Source organism: Myotis myotis, unplaced genomic scaffold (assembly GCF_014108235.1).
Source record: "Myotis myotis isolate mMyoMyo1 unplaced genomic scaffold, mMyoMyo1.p scaffold_m19_p_5, whole genome shotgun sequence".
Lineage (NCBI taxonomy): Eukaryota > Metazoa > Chordata > Mammalia > Chiroptera > Vespertilionidae > Myotis > Myotis myotis.
The window spans coordinates 623,266-640,516 of record NW_023416357.1 but is presented as its reverse complement, the minus strand read 5'-3'; the positions used below and the strand labels follow the sequence as shown (position 1 = coordinate 640,516).

Here is a 17,251-nt window from a genome sequence, read left to right as displayed (position 1 = left end):
GGGGAGGAGGCGGAAAGGGGAGGAGACGGGTGAGGTGTAGGAGGGAGGAGGAGGAGAGTGGAGAGGAGTGAGATGGGAGGAGAAGGGAGGGGGAGGAGGGGGAGGAGGGGAGGAGGAGGAGGGAGGAGAGGAGGGAGGAGGAGGGGGAGGAGGAGGGAGGAGAAGAGGGGGAGGGAGAGGAGGAGGAGGGGGGAGGAGGGGGAGGTGGTAGGAGGGGGAGGAGGAGGGGAGGGAGGAGGGGGAGGAGGAGGGGGAGGAGGAGGGAGAGGAAGGAAGGGAGGCGAGAAGGAGAGGAGGGGGGCGGAGGAGAGGGGAGAGGGGGAGGGGAGGGAGGGGGACGGAGGAGGGGGAGGAGGAGGGGGGAGGAAGAGGAGAGGAGGAGGGGGAGAGGGGAGGAGGAGGGGAGGAGGGGGAGGAGGAGGGGGAGAGGAGGAGGGGGGAGGAGGAGGGGGAGAGGGGGGAGGGGAGGGAAGGGGGAGGGGGAGGAGGGGGGAGGAGGGGGAGGAGGAGGGGGGAGGAGAGGGAGGAGAGGAGGAGGGGAGGAGGAGGGAGGAGGAGAGGGAGGAGAGAGAGGGAGGGAGGGGGAGGAGGAGGGGGGAGGAGGGAGGGGGGGGAGGGAGGAGGGGGAGGAGGAGGGGGAGAGGGGGAGGGGGAGGGGGAGGAGGGGAGAAGAGAGGGAGGAGGGAGAGGAGGGGGAGGAGAGGGAGGAGGAGGAGGGGAGGAGGAGGGGGAGGAGGGGGGGAGGGGGAGGAGGAGGGGAGGAGGAGGAAGAGGAGAGGGAGGAGGAGGAGAGGGAGGAGGGGAGAGGAGAGGGAGAGGAGAGGAGGAGGGGGAGGGGAGGGGAGGAGAGGGAGGAGGGGGATGAGGAGAGGGAGGAGGGGGAGGAGGGAGAGGGAGGAGGGGGAGGAGGAGGAGGGAGGAGGGGGAGGAGGAGGGGGGAGGAGGAGGGGGAGGGGGAGGGGGAGGGGGAGGAGGGGGGAGGAGGGGATGATGAGGGGGAGGAGGAGGGTTGTGAGGAGGCAGGCCGGGAGGCTGCGGCTGCAGCTCCGCCGTCTGCAGGGCTGAGCTGCTCCCTGGTCTGTCCTCACGGGGCCTCCGAGGCCTGGGACTCAGGGCCGCTCCGGCCTCGCACCCGCTCCCGGCACCGGCGGCTGGAGGGACCAGGGCAGGCGTGTCCTCCTGCCGTTCAGGAACCTCCTGGGAACCACGGGGCTGTGTCTGTGTGTGTGTCTGTCTGTGTGTGTCTGTGTGTGTGTTGTCTGTGTGTGTGTTGTCTGTGTGTCTGTGTGTGTCTCTGTGTGTCTGTGTGTGTGTGTTGTCTGTCTGTGTCTGTCTGTGTGTGTGTGTGTGTGTGTCTGTCTGTGTGTGTATGTGGTATGTGTGTGTGTCTGTGTGTGTTGTGTGTGTGTGTTGTGTGTGTGTGTGTCTGTCTGTTTGTGTGTGTGTTGTTGTGTGTGTGTGTGTGTGTGTGTCTGTGTGTTGTGTGTGTGTGTGTGTGTGTTGTGTGTCTGTGTGTCTGTTGTGTGTTGTGTGTGTGTTGTGTGTTGTCTGTGTGTTCTGTGGTTTGTGTGTGTGTGTGTCTGTGTGTGTCTGTGTGTGTGTGTCTGTCTGTGTGTGTGTGTGTGTGTGTGTCTGTTGTGTGTGTGTGTGTTGTCTGTGTTGTTTGTCTGTGTGTGTGTGTCTGTGTGTGTCTGTGTGTGTCTGTGTCTGTGTGTGTCTGTGTGTGTGTGTCTGTCTGTGTGTGTGTGTGTCTGTGTGTTGTGTGTGTGTCTGTGTGTGTGTGTCTGTTGTGTGTGTTGTCTGTGTGTTGTGTCTGTCTGGTGTGTTGTGTGTGTGTGTTGTGTGTGTGTGTCTGTGTGTGTCTGTCTGTGTGTGTTGTTGTGTGTATGTGTTGTATGTGTATGTGTCTGTTGTGTGTCTGTGTGTGTGTGTTTGTGTGTGTCTGTCTGTGTGTGTCTGTCTGTGTCTGTGTCTGTCTGTGTCTGTCTGTTGTCTGTCTGTGTGTCTGTCTGTGTGTCTGTCTGTGTGTGTCTGTGTGTGTGTGTGTGTCTGTGTGTCTGTCTGTGTGTGTCTGTGTGTGTGTCTGTCTGTGTCTGTGTCTGTCTGTGTCTGTCTGTGTGTCTGTCTGTGTGTCTGTGTGTGTGTGTGTCTGTCTGTGTGTGTCTGTGTGTGTGTGTGTCTGTGTGTCTGTCTGTGTGTGTCTGTGTGTGTGTCTGTCTGTGTCTGTGTCTGTCTGTGTGTATGTGTGTCTGTCTGTGTTGTCTGTGTGTGTGTGTGTCTGTCTGTGTCTGTCTGTGTGTCTGTCTGTGTGTCTGTGTGTGTGTGTCTGTCTGTGTGTGTATGTGTGTGTGTGTGTGTCTGTGTGTCTGTCTGTGTGTGTCTGTGTGTGTGTCTGTCTGTGTCTGTGTCTGTCTGTGTGTCTGTGTGTGTGTGTCTGTCTGTGTGTGTCTGTGTGTGTGTGTCTGTCTGTGTCTGTGTGTGTGTGTGTGTTTGTGTGTGTGTGTGTGTGTGTCTGTCTGTGTGTGTCTGTGTCTGTCTGTGTGTGTCTGTGTGTCTGTCTGTGTGTGTCTGTGTCTGTCTGTCTGTCTGTGTGTGTCTGTCTGTGTGTGTGTGTCTGTGTGTGTGTGTGTGTGTGTTTGTGTGTGTGTGTGTCTGTGTGTCTGTCTGTGTGTGTGTCTGTCTGTGTGTCTGTGTGTGTGTGTGTCTGTCTGTGTGTGTGTCTGTCTGTGTGTGTGTGTGTCTGTCTGTCTGTCTGTATGCCTGCCTGCCTGCCTCTATCTCTGTCTCTCGCCCTCCCTCTCGCTCACCCCTCCCCTCCTTCCCGCTAACATGCGTGGGGGTGCGGTTTGCCCTTCTCTGCGCCACTGGAACACCCTGCGTGACTCAGGCCCGGCCACGGCCACGCAGCCGCCTCCCCAACCCCCGTGGGCTCCCCTGGTCGCAGGCCTCCCGCTGCAGCCGCCCTGGGGAGACAAGCCTCCTTTATGGCGCTCGGGGCGGCCTGTGTGGGAGGCAGTTCCCCAGCAGGTTTCGGGTTTGCAGTCGGCCTTTGTCATCAGGAGAAAAGGGAGACAGTAACCTTTGCCGGGAGAGGCAGCCCTCCCAGGGGCGGCCTGGGAGCGGGTCGCGTTACCTGGGCTCGCACTGCGGCGGGCTCTGTGCCAAAGTGGGTCCAGGGGGGGCTCTGTGCCAAGGTGGGTGGGGGGGCGGCTCTGTGCCAAGGTGGGTGGGGGGGCTCTGTGCCAAGGTGGGGGGGGGCTCTGTGCCAAGGTGGGGGGGGGCTCTGTGCCAAGGTGGGGGGGGGGCTCTGTGCCAAGGTGGGTCCAGGGTGGGGGGGTGCCCAGGCTTCTCCTCGCGGAGGCCGGCACTTCCGTGTGGGGCTGACTTCCTTCCGCACTACCTGCGTTCAACAACCCTGGGGGGGAATGGGGGGGGGTGTAGTGGGGGGGTGGGGGGTGGGGGCAGCAGGAAGCCAGGCATCTGGGGCAGAGAGACGTCCTGGGCTGAGTTAGCTGCCGGGCACCCACCTCCCGCAGGTCTCCCCTGAGCCCCTGGGCGCGGGTGGGAGCCGGGGCAGGTGTCACTCGGGCGGGGCGCCTGGACCAGCCCCGAGGCCTGGCCAGATCACCGGCTCCCGACGAGGGTGCAGCTGTTGAGTCAGGGGCAGGGCTCAGCCCCGCGCCTCCGGGAACTTGGTTTATGAAACACCCGCCTGGCGCCCACCGTCCCATCGCACAGACGCGGCGACAGCCACGGCCGGGGGAGAATCGGCCTTGGGCGGCTCCTGCCAGGGGACCCCCACCGGGCTGCTCACCACTGCACCGGCTTCCGGGGGGCAGGACGGGGCAGGGAGGATGGGCGTGGGGAAAGCAGGCTCTACTGAGTGCCAGCTGTATACGCTGCAGACCCCGCTCCAGGGCCCAGCAGGCCGGGCGCCTGCTCCGTGGGGCGCAGTCCCGCCCGCGGTCCGCACGCTGCGCCCCGGGCGCTGTGGGCGCCGGTCAGGACTCGGGGCCTGGATGACCCAAGGCCTCCGTCCCAGCGGGAGGTCCCGGGCCACGCGGGCCGCTGTCCGGCTCGGGGCGCCGTGGCCCAGGTGGGGGCGGACACCCACACCCCTGCCAGGGCAGACCCAGCGCCCCCGCGGGGAAGAGCTGAGAGGAATCGGGAGTTCGGGGCCCTGAGTCCCAGGTCCCGGCCAGAACCGAGTCCCCGGAGCCGCGGCCCCCCGGGCGCCCCAGGCCTGCAGCCCCGAGTGCGCAGCGGGTCGGGCGGTGTCCGCTCCGGCCGGGGTTTCGCGCGGACGGAAGCGTGTGCTTCGAGGCCACCCAGCAGCCTGGAAGCCTGGCGCTTGGCCTGCAAATCACCTTTAAAAAGCTTTCATGACCCCTGTTTACAAATCAAAAGATTTCCCTCCTTAAAATGGAGATCCAGCTTTTTAAAGAAATCAGGGGCGAGGGCCACCCGGGGCCTGTCTTCCTGACGCGGAAGGAGCGGAAGGAGCGGCACAGCCGGGGAGTTTCCAGCCCCCCAACCGCCGCCCCACTTAGTCCCCGCCCACCCACAGCTCCCACCCCATCATAGCCCCACCCACCCACAGTCCCCGCCCACTTAGTCCCCGCCCACCCACAGCTCCCACCCCATCATAGCCCCACCCACCCACAGTCCTCACCCACCTGTAGTTCCGGCCCAAAAGATTTGTTCCTTCCACGCGGAGAACCCAGAATCTATAAGAGATTATTTTCAATAAATTCCCACAAACATGGCCCTGGCCAGTCCGCTCAGTGGTTAGAACGTCGGCCTTCACACCAAAGGGTCCCGGGTTCGACTCCCGGTCCAGGGCCCGTACCTGGGTTGTGGTTTGTTCCCTGGCTCCGCTCGGGCGCATTCGGGAGGCAACCAATTGCTGTCTCCCCCCCCCCCCCTAAAAATCAATGGGGAAAATAGTACCAGGTGAAGATTAACAACAACAATTATTTCACCAAAGGACCCACAGCCCCTCATCAGCTGCTTTGTAAACCCTGGTTTTTTTAATCTGGTCCCCGTCCTCCGAGCCCAAGCTCCAGGCGTCCAGGCTTTGCTGGGCAGAACCGGAGCTCTGGGCCCAGCCAGTTACCAGCGGCGCTAGTCACCTCCGTTAGCCGTGCCGCTCGGTTCCGATTGCAAAGCACCTTCTCACCTGCGGGAGCCGCACGCCTGGGGCCGGGAGCCGCACGCCTGGGGCCGGGAGCCGCACGCCTGGGGCCGGGAGCCGCACGCCTGCGGCCGGGAGCCGCACGCCTGGGGCCGGGAGCCGCACGCCTGCGGCCGGGAGCTCCCTCGGAATGCCGTCCGTCCTCCTGTCCGAGAGCCGCCGACGCGGAAAGACAACCTGGGCTGTGACCATCCGTCCCAGGCACCCGCCCTCGGCGACCCCCGCCGCCCGCGCTGCCTGTAAGCCGTGACCCGTAACCATCATCCCGTGCCCGCCTCCATGCCTGTAATGCCCACTCTCCCCGGGCTCTGTCCTGCCCAACGCAAGCAGCCGCTGATGGGCCAGAGCAGGCGTGTGTGGGTGGCCTGCTGCTCTCCCTGCTGCCGGCAGCGCCGGGGTGACCGCTCACACAGGGCTCAGAGGGACAGCAGCCTTACCCCGGCCGGCCTCCGCGGGGTCCTGGCGCCCACGGGTGCACTGGGAGAACCAGGAGGCCCACCCAGCGCCGCCCGAAACCACTCACGACGGCGGCGAGCGGGGGCCCGAATGGCGGCCGAGCAGCTGCACACCCAGCGACCCCGAAACAAACCCGCTCCCCAGGCAACCGAGGGGGGTCTGCCAGGAGCAGGTGCTGGCTCCTGGACCTCAGCACCCGCCTCCGGGAGGAAAGGGACCCTGGGGGGATGGGGGGGCGGGGGCGATGGCAGGAGCCGCGGGGCTCGGGGCCGGGCTGCGTGCTCCGGACCCAGTTCCCACCCCTGCGCTTGGACCGGTCGGGGGCCTCTGAGCAGCAGGGTTAGAGCCTGTCAATCAAAGGCTACGACGGGCGGATAGACAAGGTGTAAGTGCATGTGGCCGCAAAAAAACAAAAGCTTCCATTTTCCTAGAAACGGAGGTTTATTGCACAGCCATGGACACACAGCCAAGGGGGACTGAGATGCGTGTGCTGCGGGTTGTGTGCTGCGTGTGTCTGACGCTCCCCAGCCCTCAGGGCACTGACCCCCCCCTCCCCAGGTCACTGGTGGAAACACCACCCTTGGCCTCACAGGGACCTGCCTAACCGAGTCTGAACCCCCACCTCCCGGCGCCTCTCCTTCTCCCCGACTTCTCCAGGCCATTCCCGCTCCTGCTCCCGCCCCGTGGAGGGAGGGGCAGCTCCGTCCAGTGCGGGAGGGAGGAGGCCACAGGCCCAGGGGCTGAGCCCGCTGACCTGGTTCGTCTCCTGGCCCATCGGGCAGCTGAGGCCAGCCCTGCTCCTCCAGCCCCGGGCCTTCCCCAGCGCAGAGCCGTCAGCGAGGCCACAGGCCCGGCCGCAGGAATGCCAGCCCCCTCCCCCGCGCTGTTTGCCCAGTTGTCGGCTCCGTTTATAAATCGTCCGTTTATAGAAAGGCAACACCTGCCGGCGCCTCCCCCGCGTGTCCAGCGGCTGAGAGAGGCCACAGGCACCTCCGCTCCTCACCCTCCGCAGCCCCGCGGCCAGGCCTGTGCACGGGATCCCAGGGGGCAGGGCCGCGGGAGCAGCTGGTCCACCGTGAGAAGGTGGCACTTGGCTCCGGTGAGCAAGCCTGACCCGGACACGTTTCCCACGACCCCTGAGCGTCAGCCGGCGGAATGCTCCGGAGGGAGGTGGAGGCAGGCCTGTGAAATCCCCGTTCTCAGCTGTGCATGGCTGCAGCTCAGTGCACACCGCCCCTTAGCAGGTGACGCTGCCCCAAACCACTGCCTACGACGCGGGGAACGTATGGCAAGGCCGTCCTGGCAGGAACCGTGCTGGCCGAGTCCTGTTTGCAAAGCACCTGGAATTAACGTCCCACCCTACATGCTTCTGTCCATTTGCTTCTTCGCAAAACAAAATAAAGTCCACGGCACACGCAGAACACGAGGGGCAGCCACGCGGCATGGCCCACGGTGTCCGAGGGGAGGCTGTGGGGCAGCCCCTCGAAGCTTTGCCAGTTCCCACCGTCCCCCTCCCAAACCTAAGCCTTCGCCCTTTTATAGCCACAGGAGGGACCCGGCTTGAGGCCAAGTGGAGGGCAGCTGGGCTGACGGGGGGGGGGGGGGGGGGACACGCGGGGGGGACTCCGCACTCAGCCCCATGGGCACCTGCGTCATGCCAGCACGGCCATGGGTGAGCCTGAGAGGGGGTGAAGGATGAGAAAAGATGACAAGAGAATGAAGCCGGGGCTCGATGGGACGCTGTCCTCACTGATGGAGAGACAGTGCCACAGCCTGCAAGCTGCGTCTTTATTTCATAGCCGATCCCACGAGGCAAAGCGAGGGCGGGTCAAGATATTTACAACGTTCTCGCAGTTTCGAATCCACTCAATCACATGCACCTGATCGAGCTTTGTTTACTTGCTGCCCCTCCGCAGCCCACACCACTCAGCCACGTGGGCCCACAGGTGCGGCCCATCAGGTCAAGCTCACAGCCAGAGCCTTTGGCTGTAATGGTGCTGGGACTTGCACGTGGCTTTGCCACGAGAGGATCGTGCCCTCTCATCAGTCCCAGGCTTGAACCTGTCCAAATGCGGTAGCCGCTCCCCAAAGGCACCCCCATATCCTTATGGGACTTGAGTGCTTAAGATTCCTTTTTTTAAAATGTTAAGCTGACCGGGCTGGGTGGGTCAGTGGTTGAGCATCAACCTATGAACCAGGAGGTCACGGTTTGATTCCCAGTCAGGGCACAGGCCCAGGTTGTGGGCTTGATCCCTAGTGTGGGGTGTGCAGGAGGCAGCTGATCAATTATTCTCTCTCATCATGGATGTTTCTCTCTCCCTCTCCCTACCTCTCTGAAATCAATAAAAATATGTTTTAAAATAAATAAAAATGCTGAGCTGTCTGGGCACACAGACACCCCTGCCAGGTGCTGTTCATGGAGGCCGGCACAGGTGGGCGGCTGGGGGGCGGGGAGGGGGGCAGGACGGACCGGGCGGCTGAGGAAGTGGATGGGGAGGCTGTGGCACGCAGCACCAAGGCCGTTCCCGGCCTGTGCCGCCCACGCCAGGGTCCCGTCCACACCGGGTCCCAGCACTCGGACCGGGGCCCCCGGGGAGGAGCAGAGATCACGCTGATCTGAGACCCACAGGCGTCCCTTCTTCCCTCCCAGATGGACTTGTGTGTGACCCGTGACTGCTGCTCCGGGCGAGCCCTCCTGGCCTGCGGCCATGCCGTCGCCAACCGGGATTCCACTGGCCACAGGGTCAGGCGGGGCTGTGACGCCCGGCAGGGCCTGCGGGGAAAGGAACGTGCGGGTTTGGAGACAAACCCCCGGCACCCCCAGCGGCTCCGCCCGTAAGTCTGGTCCTTCGCATGAACCATCCCTGGGTGGCCGAGGAGGCAGGAGGCCACGGACACAGGGCCTGTGCGGCAGGCGGACCCACGGCGGGGGGGGGGGGGGTGGCGAGGGGGGCAAAGGGGGTGCTGACCCGAATCCAGTTCTGCTGCTGCACAGAGTGGACGTCTTCGCGCGGGGCAGGCCTGTCATGGGGGCTGAGCTCCGGGGGCGGGCGCGACGCTGGTCACGTGGCCTGTGCCTTCCTCTCCCGCAGCCTCCACGTTCCCTGGAGGAAGGAGACTCCCTCAGCACAGGGCCCTGCCTGGGCCGGTCTGGCCTGCCCTCCCCGGCTCTTCTCCTTCCTCCCGGTTCTCCAGGCCATTCCCGCTCCGCCCGCAGCCACCGGGCCTGGAAGGACGGGCCGCAGCCTGGGGTCCCTGCACCCTTTCTGGGGCCTGGGGCCTGGACAGGGCACCTTACAGGTGCAGAGTCTGTCCCACCAGAGCTGTCCCACCAGAGCTGGCACAGAGCAGGGGGGAGCCTGGGGGCCCCAGGACAGCTGGAGGAGCCCCCAGGTGCCTGTGGGAGAGTGGGCTGGTGGACAGGGATGGAAAACAGGGAAGGGAGGGGCGTGGACTTGAGGGGGACAGTGAGCCCTGCCAGGCACCAGCCCCTTGGGAGCACCCAGCCTGGGGAGGCTCCCGCTGGGGCCCCGCCTGCTCTTGGACCTGCGCTGGGTCCCCCTGTGCCAGGTCCCCCTGTGCCAGACCAGCCCACACCCCAATGGGGCTCGGAAACAGGGCGAGAGGCTGAGAGGCCAGGTGGGGAGCATTAGAACAGGCAACATACAAAACAACAAAATAAATGTCAGAGTCCTGGCTCCCAGGCCATCCTGCTCTGGATCCTGCAGCTTCGCTGGGCACCACCCAGGCGGGTGAGACAGGCCACTGGGCAGGTGGGTGAGCCCCTGGTACTCACTGATCCGTGTGATGACAATTGCCAGGACCTGCAATCCAGCTCAGCTGGCGTCGGCCGCATGTGAGTCCCTCCTGCGTCGTGTTGAGGCCCCGGACGGGTTGGGTGACCATCGGTGCCTCAGTGCCACCGTCTGTGATTCCAGGTAATAATCATGCCTCCTGCATAGGCCGATGCCGAGACAAAACAGGCGATGCGTGTTGAACAGCCGTGTGCATGCCAGTTGGAACCCCCGCCTCCTGCTCAGGACGGGCTTGTCCCGCGAGCAGCCATCTGGGAGTTACGCGGCCGGAGCAGGAAGGAGATGCGAGCATTCCAGCCTCTTCCCGCCCTTTGCACTTCCTGTCTGTGTCTCACTCGGGCCGGTAGGGGAGAGCACGCCCGTGTGTAATGGCCGAACGGACAGAGTGTGGATGTGGGGGCGTTCACTCTCTTCACTGGCACCGAAGCTCAGCGCGGGCGGATCCTGAGGGCGAAGCGCCCGGCTCCAGGGGGAAGCGAGTGTGTGACCTACGTGTGCACCGCACACGCATCCCTCAGCTGCCAGGCAGACGCTGAGCGTGTCAGTAACCACCCGCTTTCCACTGGGGTCTGATTCTCGCCCGTCCACGTGGGCGACCGACGCTGTGAACACAGGCCCAGAGCGTGAGCGCCCGAGGTTCAGCCTCCGGGAGGCGGGACTCAGCCCTGCACCTGGGGACGCTGACCCGGGCGGGCTGGTCCTGGTGGGATCAGGGTGGTGAGAGATGGAGCCCCGGGCCGTCCTCCGTGACACCCCAGTCGTCTCTGAGACCCCATGTTGCCCCAGGGTGCGGGTCTGGCTAAATAAACCATTCAGGCTCTGGCTGGTTTGGCTCAGTGGATAGAGCGTCGGCCTGCAGACTGAAGGGTCCCAGGTTCGATTCCGGTCAAGGGCACGTCCCGCGGTTGCGGGCTCCCGACCCTCATCAGGGGCATGTGGGAGGCAACCCGTCGATGTGTCTCTCTGTCTCTCCCTCTCCTACTCCCTAAAAATCAATGGAAAAATATCCTCGGTGAGGATAAAAGAATAAAATAAACCCTCAGAACAGAGACATAGAGCATGGTTCTCAGGCAGCAGGAACAGAGAGCCAGTGGGTCCCACGCCCCCTGGCTCCTCTGCCCGCCGCCGTGAATCCTTGGGCCGTCAATGTCCCAGACTCCACATCCTGAACCCCAGGCCCGTGGAGAGAAGCACTCTCTGTGGAAAGGCTCCCACGGCTGCCTGGCTCACGGGCACCTGGCTCACGGGCACCTGGCTCACTGTGTTTTTCAGGGGGTGCGCCCTCGCTCACTGCAGACAACCTCGCTCCTGCTGTGGCCGTGCCTGTCCCTTCCCCAGGCCTCTAGGCAGCGGTTATAAGCCCTCAGACCTCGGCTGTGCATTAAAGTCTGTTTATAATAGTTAACAGACAGCACCTGGTTATGGGGAATTCTGTGCCGGAGACAATGGGGGCGTTTCTTCTGGGGGAGCGGGTGGCCGCTGGGCTCCGCACATCGCCCTCCATCTCCTCGCCGTCCAGTCGGGGCTGAGGCGGCCCTGGTGCTGCTTCCGAACCAAAGCACCGAGGGCCGGGCTGTCGTCAGGTCCGTGGGGCCGGACAGGGCAACAGGAAGCAGCGAACCACAGGAGTAGCCGTGGCTGAGGAAGGACGGAGGCCGAAGGAGACACGCCCAGGGCCCATGGGGCTACAGATCCCACTTATATACAAATGGATACATCGTATCCACGGGGGTTACACATCCCACTTATATACAAATAGATACATCGTATCCATGGGGTTACACATCCCACTTATATACAAATAGATACATTGTATCCATGGGGTTACACATCCCACTTATATACAAATAGATACATCGTATCCACGGGGGTTACACGTCCCACTTATATACAAATAGATACCTCATATCCGCGGGGGTTACACGTCCCACTTACACATGACACGGGCACCTCCTGGTTCCCCGATTCCGGGTCCCCTTTGCTCCGTCATCTGTGAAACTGACCACATCTCTTCTGTTGTATTGTGTCTCCTCCAGGAGATGCTAATGATTACAACACACGTACGACTTTTATGAGTGACTTCTAATGGTTAATAAGAAGATAAGTCATTTGTAAATTAGGATTTCAAAATCCTCACTTTGTTTTTCCAACCAGTTTGGTAACCTCTGAAGCATTGCCTAAGCCTTATTCTTCTGTGCGCAGGACGGGGCGACAGTGGGTTACAGTTGTCGTGTGGAAAGCGATACAGCAGCTAATAAGCATGAGACCAGACAAGCTCAGCCTCGCGATCAGCCCGCGTTCCCACAGACTCGCAGTCTGCAGAGAGCGGCGAGGGGCCGGCCAGCTGGCCTGCGCTCGCCTGGGACCGATTGCCAGAGACGGGTACCCGTCCATTTGCGTCCGGACGCCTCTGAGGCTGGGCCCTGGGCTTGCCTCCTTCGGCCTCCATCACAGCAGAAGGTAAGTCAGTAACGAGCGGCAGGCAAATTAAACCCAAGCCCTTCGAGAGGAACTGGCCCGGCCACAGCGCAGCCGCGGTGCCTCCATCCCCGTCAAGTCTCGATTCTGAAGTGAGACCCGCCGCGGCGGCCGGTCCAGCTGAGACCATCGCGACCATCGTTCCTGCCCCGTCCCCCCGGGCAGAGCTGAGGTCTGACCGGCCGACGCTTCCTGTGGGCGCTCAGGTGTGAGCTGCCGAGGTGGCGAGAGAACAGCGCCTTCGTCCCCAGTGGAAGCTCCGGATTCATCAGGGAGAAGCACGGACGTTTCCCGTGGCCGATGCTCCGTGAGCAGCTGGGTGGAGACGGACAACTGAGGTGGGAAGAGAGAGTCCAAAGAAGCGTTTCCGGAACCGTCTTCCTGAATGTTGTTGAACCAAACGTCTCAGCACCCTGTGGCCCTCAACCAGGAGCCAACGCCACGGACCCAGATTCTAGCTGCAAGGGAGGCTGGGCGATCGGTACCTGGTCCTTGTGGCTTAGACAGTGGCAGAGGGTTCTGCACCTTCGGATGAGCGAGTCCTCAAACCGGTAAGGAAAGGGCTGGATCCCGGGACGGGAAAGGCGGCCGATGTTTCCACGGACGGACGAGCCGTCTCCCTGACGCCATGGCCGCTGTCTCCCCTGCAGGATGCTCTGCTCGGCTGTCAGCGGGCGGGCGGGCGGAGGGCAGAGGCCCGAGAGCCGCTCTCCAGCAGCTCCTTGTGTCCGCGCCGACGTGCTCTTCCTGGGAATCCAAGCCCGGCTCGCTGGCAGAAAGTCCCAACTATTTTTGGAAATTGGAAAAAAATGCAGAGAATCTGGCTCGCTGTGGGTCGTGTACAGTAACGTTATTTTTATGTATCTGGGACAGGGCACGGCCGTGTTCATTTCTGACTGGCTTTCTGGGGACACGAGGGGGGTGGCTAAGAGGCAGCAGCAGGAGAGGCGCTGGCAGCTGCAATCCCTCTCGTTGGGCCTGGGCCATGCCTCCCCCTCTCCCCCCCCCCCGTGCCCCCTACAGGAGCCCTCCCCCCAAGTGGGCGCCTGAGGGTCCCTCCTGCCCACCTGCCTCCCTGGTCTCGCGCCCTCGTTCCAGCCAGCCGGCGTCCCCCCAGACCCGGCAGCGGGAGCAGGCGCAGCGCCTGAGCTGTCCGCCTGTCACTCCATCGCGGCGGGTGCTGAGCGGGTTCCTCGCGTCTGTGTCTGCGTTTCTTTGTCTGGGAAGCAAACCCCGGGATGAGCACCCTTCACGGAGGAACTCGCCGCAGTCAGACCCCGAGGGAAGGGCTCTGAGAAGCGGGGCCTGGGAAACTGTGTTTCTCTGAAGTTGTCTGTGGTCAGAGCGGGAAGGCGGGCCGGTGGGCTCGGGGGTGCGGACCGGCCGATGCCAGGAGGTGTCCTTGGCTTTTTAACCGGCCGAGCGCTCAGTGCGATTCCCGGCGGGCGGAGTGCGGCAGGAACGTGTGGTCGCAGCCTGAAGTGCGAAGGCTGCGTGACGCTTTATTGACAGTTACAGGTAGGTGATCTGTCATGCACTGTGTAGTTTTAAAAAGGAAACACACCTGTTTTAACATGTAGGAAACACTATGGAAGTGAAGGCGAAAGTTCCCACCCTCGCCCGGCCCACGGCGGGGCAGGAAGCCGGCCTCGCAGCCCTGAGATGCGGCAGGACAGCAACCGGCCCCGGGGCCTCTGCCGCTCAGACTTCCATAAAACTCTGGCCCTGAAATAGGTGCGAAATGCCCTCCGTCCGGGCTCCTTCCTGGGAAAAGGGCGACAGGGAGGCCGGGAGGGGAAGTGACTGCCGTGTCCTTGGAAAATGACCGAGGGCTTTTCCAAACGTCCCGCCCTGAGCGGCACCGAGGAGGCCGTTGGCTGCGGAACACAAGGGGCGGTGTCGTCGTCTCCCGTGAAGAAAAGACGTCGCAAAGGCTGTTTGTCCAGATGTCGGAGCGGGTGCCCTGGGAGCGCGGAGCTGCGAGGCCCAGGCTGCCGGGCGGGCGCCATGTCTCACCGTCACCCGTCAGCCTGGGGTCCTGGCGCAGCCCCTCCGAGGCGGACGGAAGTGTGGCACCAACACCAGCATCCAAAGCAAAAGTCGAAATAAAACTGACAGTTCCTCACATAAAATCAAAACCAAGAAGGGCCCTCGCCGATTCAGCTTGGGGGATAGGGCGTCGGTGCTCGGACCAAAGGGCCCGGCTTGGGTTCGGTCAAGGGCACGTACCTGGGTCACAGGCTCCATCCCCGGCCCCAGGTTGGGGTGTGTGCGAAGGCCACCCCCCCATGTGTCTCTCTCACATCAAAGTTTCTCTCTGTCCCCCCTCCCTTCCACTCTCTAAAAACCAGTGGGGATTCACAGCCCAAAATCAGTCAGGGGTCGGAGGCCTTAGTATGTCAGCGGCTCAGCTGCCGGCAGACAGGGAGCCGGCAGAGCGTGTCCTTGGGGATGTTAGAGACTCACCTCAAGTCTTCAGATGTAAAGCTTTTACTTATTACAGTAAAACTCTTCAAAATAATAAAAGTTTTGTAAAGCTATCACTGGGAGTGATTTGCATATTTAGGAGGACTGAGTCTTAAATGCATAATTTCAACTCCGCGTGTGGTTAACTGACCTGTGATAACTTATTTTCAATGTGGAGATGAGCTGATGTTTGCAAGGCACGTCCTAAGTGCTACGCACTTAATGTAATTTCAGCTTTATTTTGCTGCCAGTCTCCGCCCTAGCTGAGTTCCCCTAGAACAGCGGTTCTCAACCTGTGGGTCGCGACCCCTTTGGCAGTCGAACGACCCTTTCACAGGGGTCGCCTAAGACCACCCTGCGTATCAGATATTTACATGACGATTCATCACAGTAGCAACATTACAGTTGTGAAGCAGCCACGAAAATAATGTTATGGTTGGGTCACAACATGAGGAACCGTATTTAAAGGGCCAGAAGGTTGAGAACCACTGCCCTAGAAGCAGGCCTTGTGGAGGATTCCCGTGTGGAGTGGACGTGGGGGGTGAAGGAGATGCCAGCAGAGAAGGGGGGAGGGAGGCAGGGAGGACAGCTGACAGGGGTGCGTTTCCGAGCTGGCCACCAATGTGGGGACCGGGGGTTAATCCCTCGGGGAAATCTAGAAACCATCATAGAACGAACTCCTGAGTCATCCACCCCACGGGTGAGGAGCTGGTACGTAGGTCAGTGTGTAACAAACTGCTCAGCGAGCTGCCAATGCCAGGGATGCAAACACTGCCACTGCAGTGGGTCCTAAAGGAGAGAACCCAGCAACGTCGCAATTCACAGGCAGTCACTGACTATGGCAGAGAACCTGGGGAAAATGTATGCCGTTTCTAATATTTTTTTGCCAAAAATGATAGTCATGACTAAGCTACAGAAGTCAAACAGAAAACGAATATCTCATCAGACATCAAAACCCAGCACCCAACATGCTCATTCACAGAACTGGAAGCCTCAATGTGAGCAGGAAGGCAAGAGGGATCTTCCTGTTGGACACATCAGATGTTCATGAGTCGCAGTTCTACTTTAAAATATAAAATCCCACCCAGTTCAGCTGTTTTTCATTATTTACTGTGAAATTTAGTTTCTGGTTTTAAGTCCATGCAAATGCATGCAGAATGTCCAGGTGGCTGGTTAATGAAAGGGAAGCACGTATATTTACATGTGCAGGGCAGGGCGCAGGTACGTCCAGCACGGCCAGGGGTGAACCTGAGGAGGGCGGTGGAGGATTAAAGAAGACAGACGAGAGAATACGGTTGGGGCCAGGTGGACCGCTGTGCCTGGATGAGGGAACAGTGACCTCGCCTGTAAGCCTGAGCTTTATTTTATAGTCAGACCACACGAAGCAAAACAAGGGCAAGATGTTTACAATGTTCTTGTGAGCTTCAAATCTGCTTCTTTTCCTGTTGTTGCCATTCTCTGGACTCTATCAAGCTTTGTTTAGGCAGCACTTGCTGCAGCCCCTGCAGCCCACATCCCTCAGCTACCGAGGACTGCAGGGTCCGACTATAAGGTCAAGCTTACAACGACAGCCTTTGGCTATAATTGTGCTGGGAGGGCTTTGCCCTCCAAGCTGGGACTTGTACGTGGCTTTGCCACAAGTCAGTCCGAGGCTTGATCCTGTCCAAACGCTGTAGCCGCTCCCCACAGGTTTATACTTGTTCGTATGGAAAATCTAGAAGAATTAGTAAGTAATAACACAAGAATAAACCCTGTTTTGTGTACTCACCACTGTAAACCTACTTTTGCCCCACCCTGTATATCTTAAATATTTTAATTTAAAATATAAATAACAAGGTTTTGTTTTGTGGTTTGGGGATTTTCACCCCGTGTAGGCCTGGAGTGCCTTGGTCTTTTGCATGTGGGTTCACTAGAGTCCCATATCTCTTTCTTACAAATATCATTGTCTATAATTTCCACATCTCGTTTCTTTTTTTAAAATATATTTTTATTGATTTCCGAGAGGAAGGGAGAGGGAGAGATGGAAGCATCAATCATGAGAGAGAATCATGGATCAGCTGCTTCCTGCACGCCCCACACTGGGGATCGAGCCCACAACCCCGGCCTGTGCCCTGACCAGGAATCGAACTGTAACCTCTTGGTTTAATCACTGAGCCACTCTGGCTAGCCACATCTAGTTTCTTTAAAGCAAAGTGAAAAGGTTCTTGCAAAGGAAGTCCTTATAGACTTAAATGCATTTTTCTCAGTCTTTTACAGTCATCATTCCCACAACTAATTCGACAGACTTTCTCCGAGTCTCCTGACCATTCATCTTTGAAAACACGTAGCTTAGTTTTCATTGGAGCACCTTTCTTTTTGCACTCACACACTGATCTTTTAATAATTTAATAGAATTTAATTAAATTCCCTTAGGACAGTATAATAGGTGTAGCCAGGCTTGGGGATGAGTACGGCGGATTCTCCTGGGGCCCGTAGCTCACCGGTGGGAGAACAGGTGAGCAGGTGCCATGGGCGTGGGCCCTCTGCACGGGCACCCTGTCCCGGGAATGGCGGGTGTTACTGATGAGGCAGCTCAGCAGAAACGGGTTAAGGAACTTTCTACTATCATGTCACCTATAGTGTCCTTGTTGGGGACCCATTATCCCACAGGTGATGAGATTTTCTGACTTTGAACATCTGGAAACACCTGGGAAATTCGGTGAAAAGAACATGGAGGAGCCAAGTTCCAGCCCCAACTTCCCTGGCGTGTTCCAGGATATTCCTCTCCAGCCTGAGAGAGTAAGATGACAGCCTTACCCTTTGTTTACCCACCCCCTCAATCTCACAGAGGCGTGAACACACA

The 17,251-nt window shown here is 60.3% G+C and overlaps 1 long non-coding RNA gene across 1 annotated transcript; it reads right to left on the bottom strand.

Moving 5' to 3' along the window:
• Nucleotides 1-7,938: 7,938 nt before the first annotated feature.
• On the bottom strand, nt 7,939-12,858 carry LOC118656442. The gene is made up of 4 exons (XR_004967611.1): nt 10,881-12,858; nt 9,447-9,604; nt 8,620-8,754; nt 7,939-8,423 (listed from the first exon to the last, which is right to left on the bottom strand). It is a non-coding gene; the product is annotated as an uncharacterized LOC118656442 (long non-coding RNA).
• Nucleotides 12,859-17,251: the final 4,393 nt, after the last annotated feature.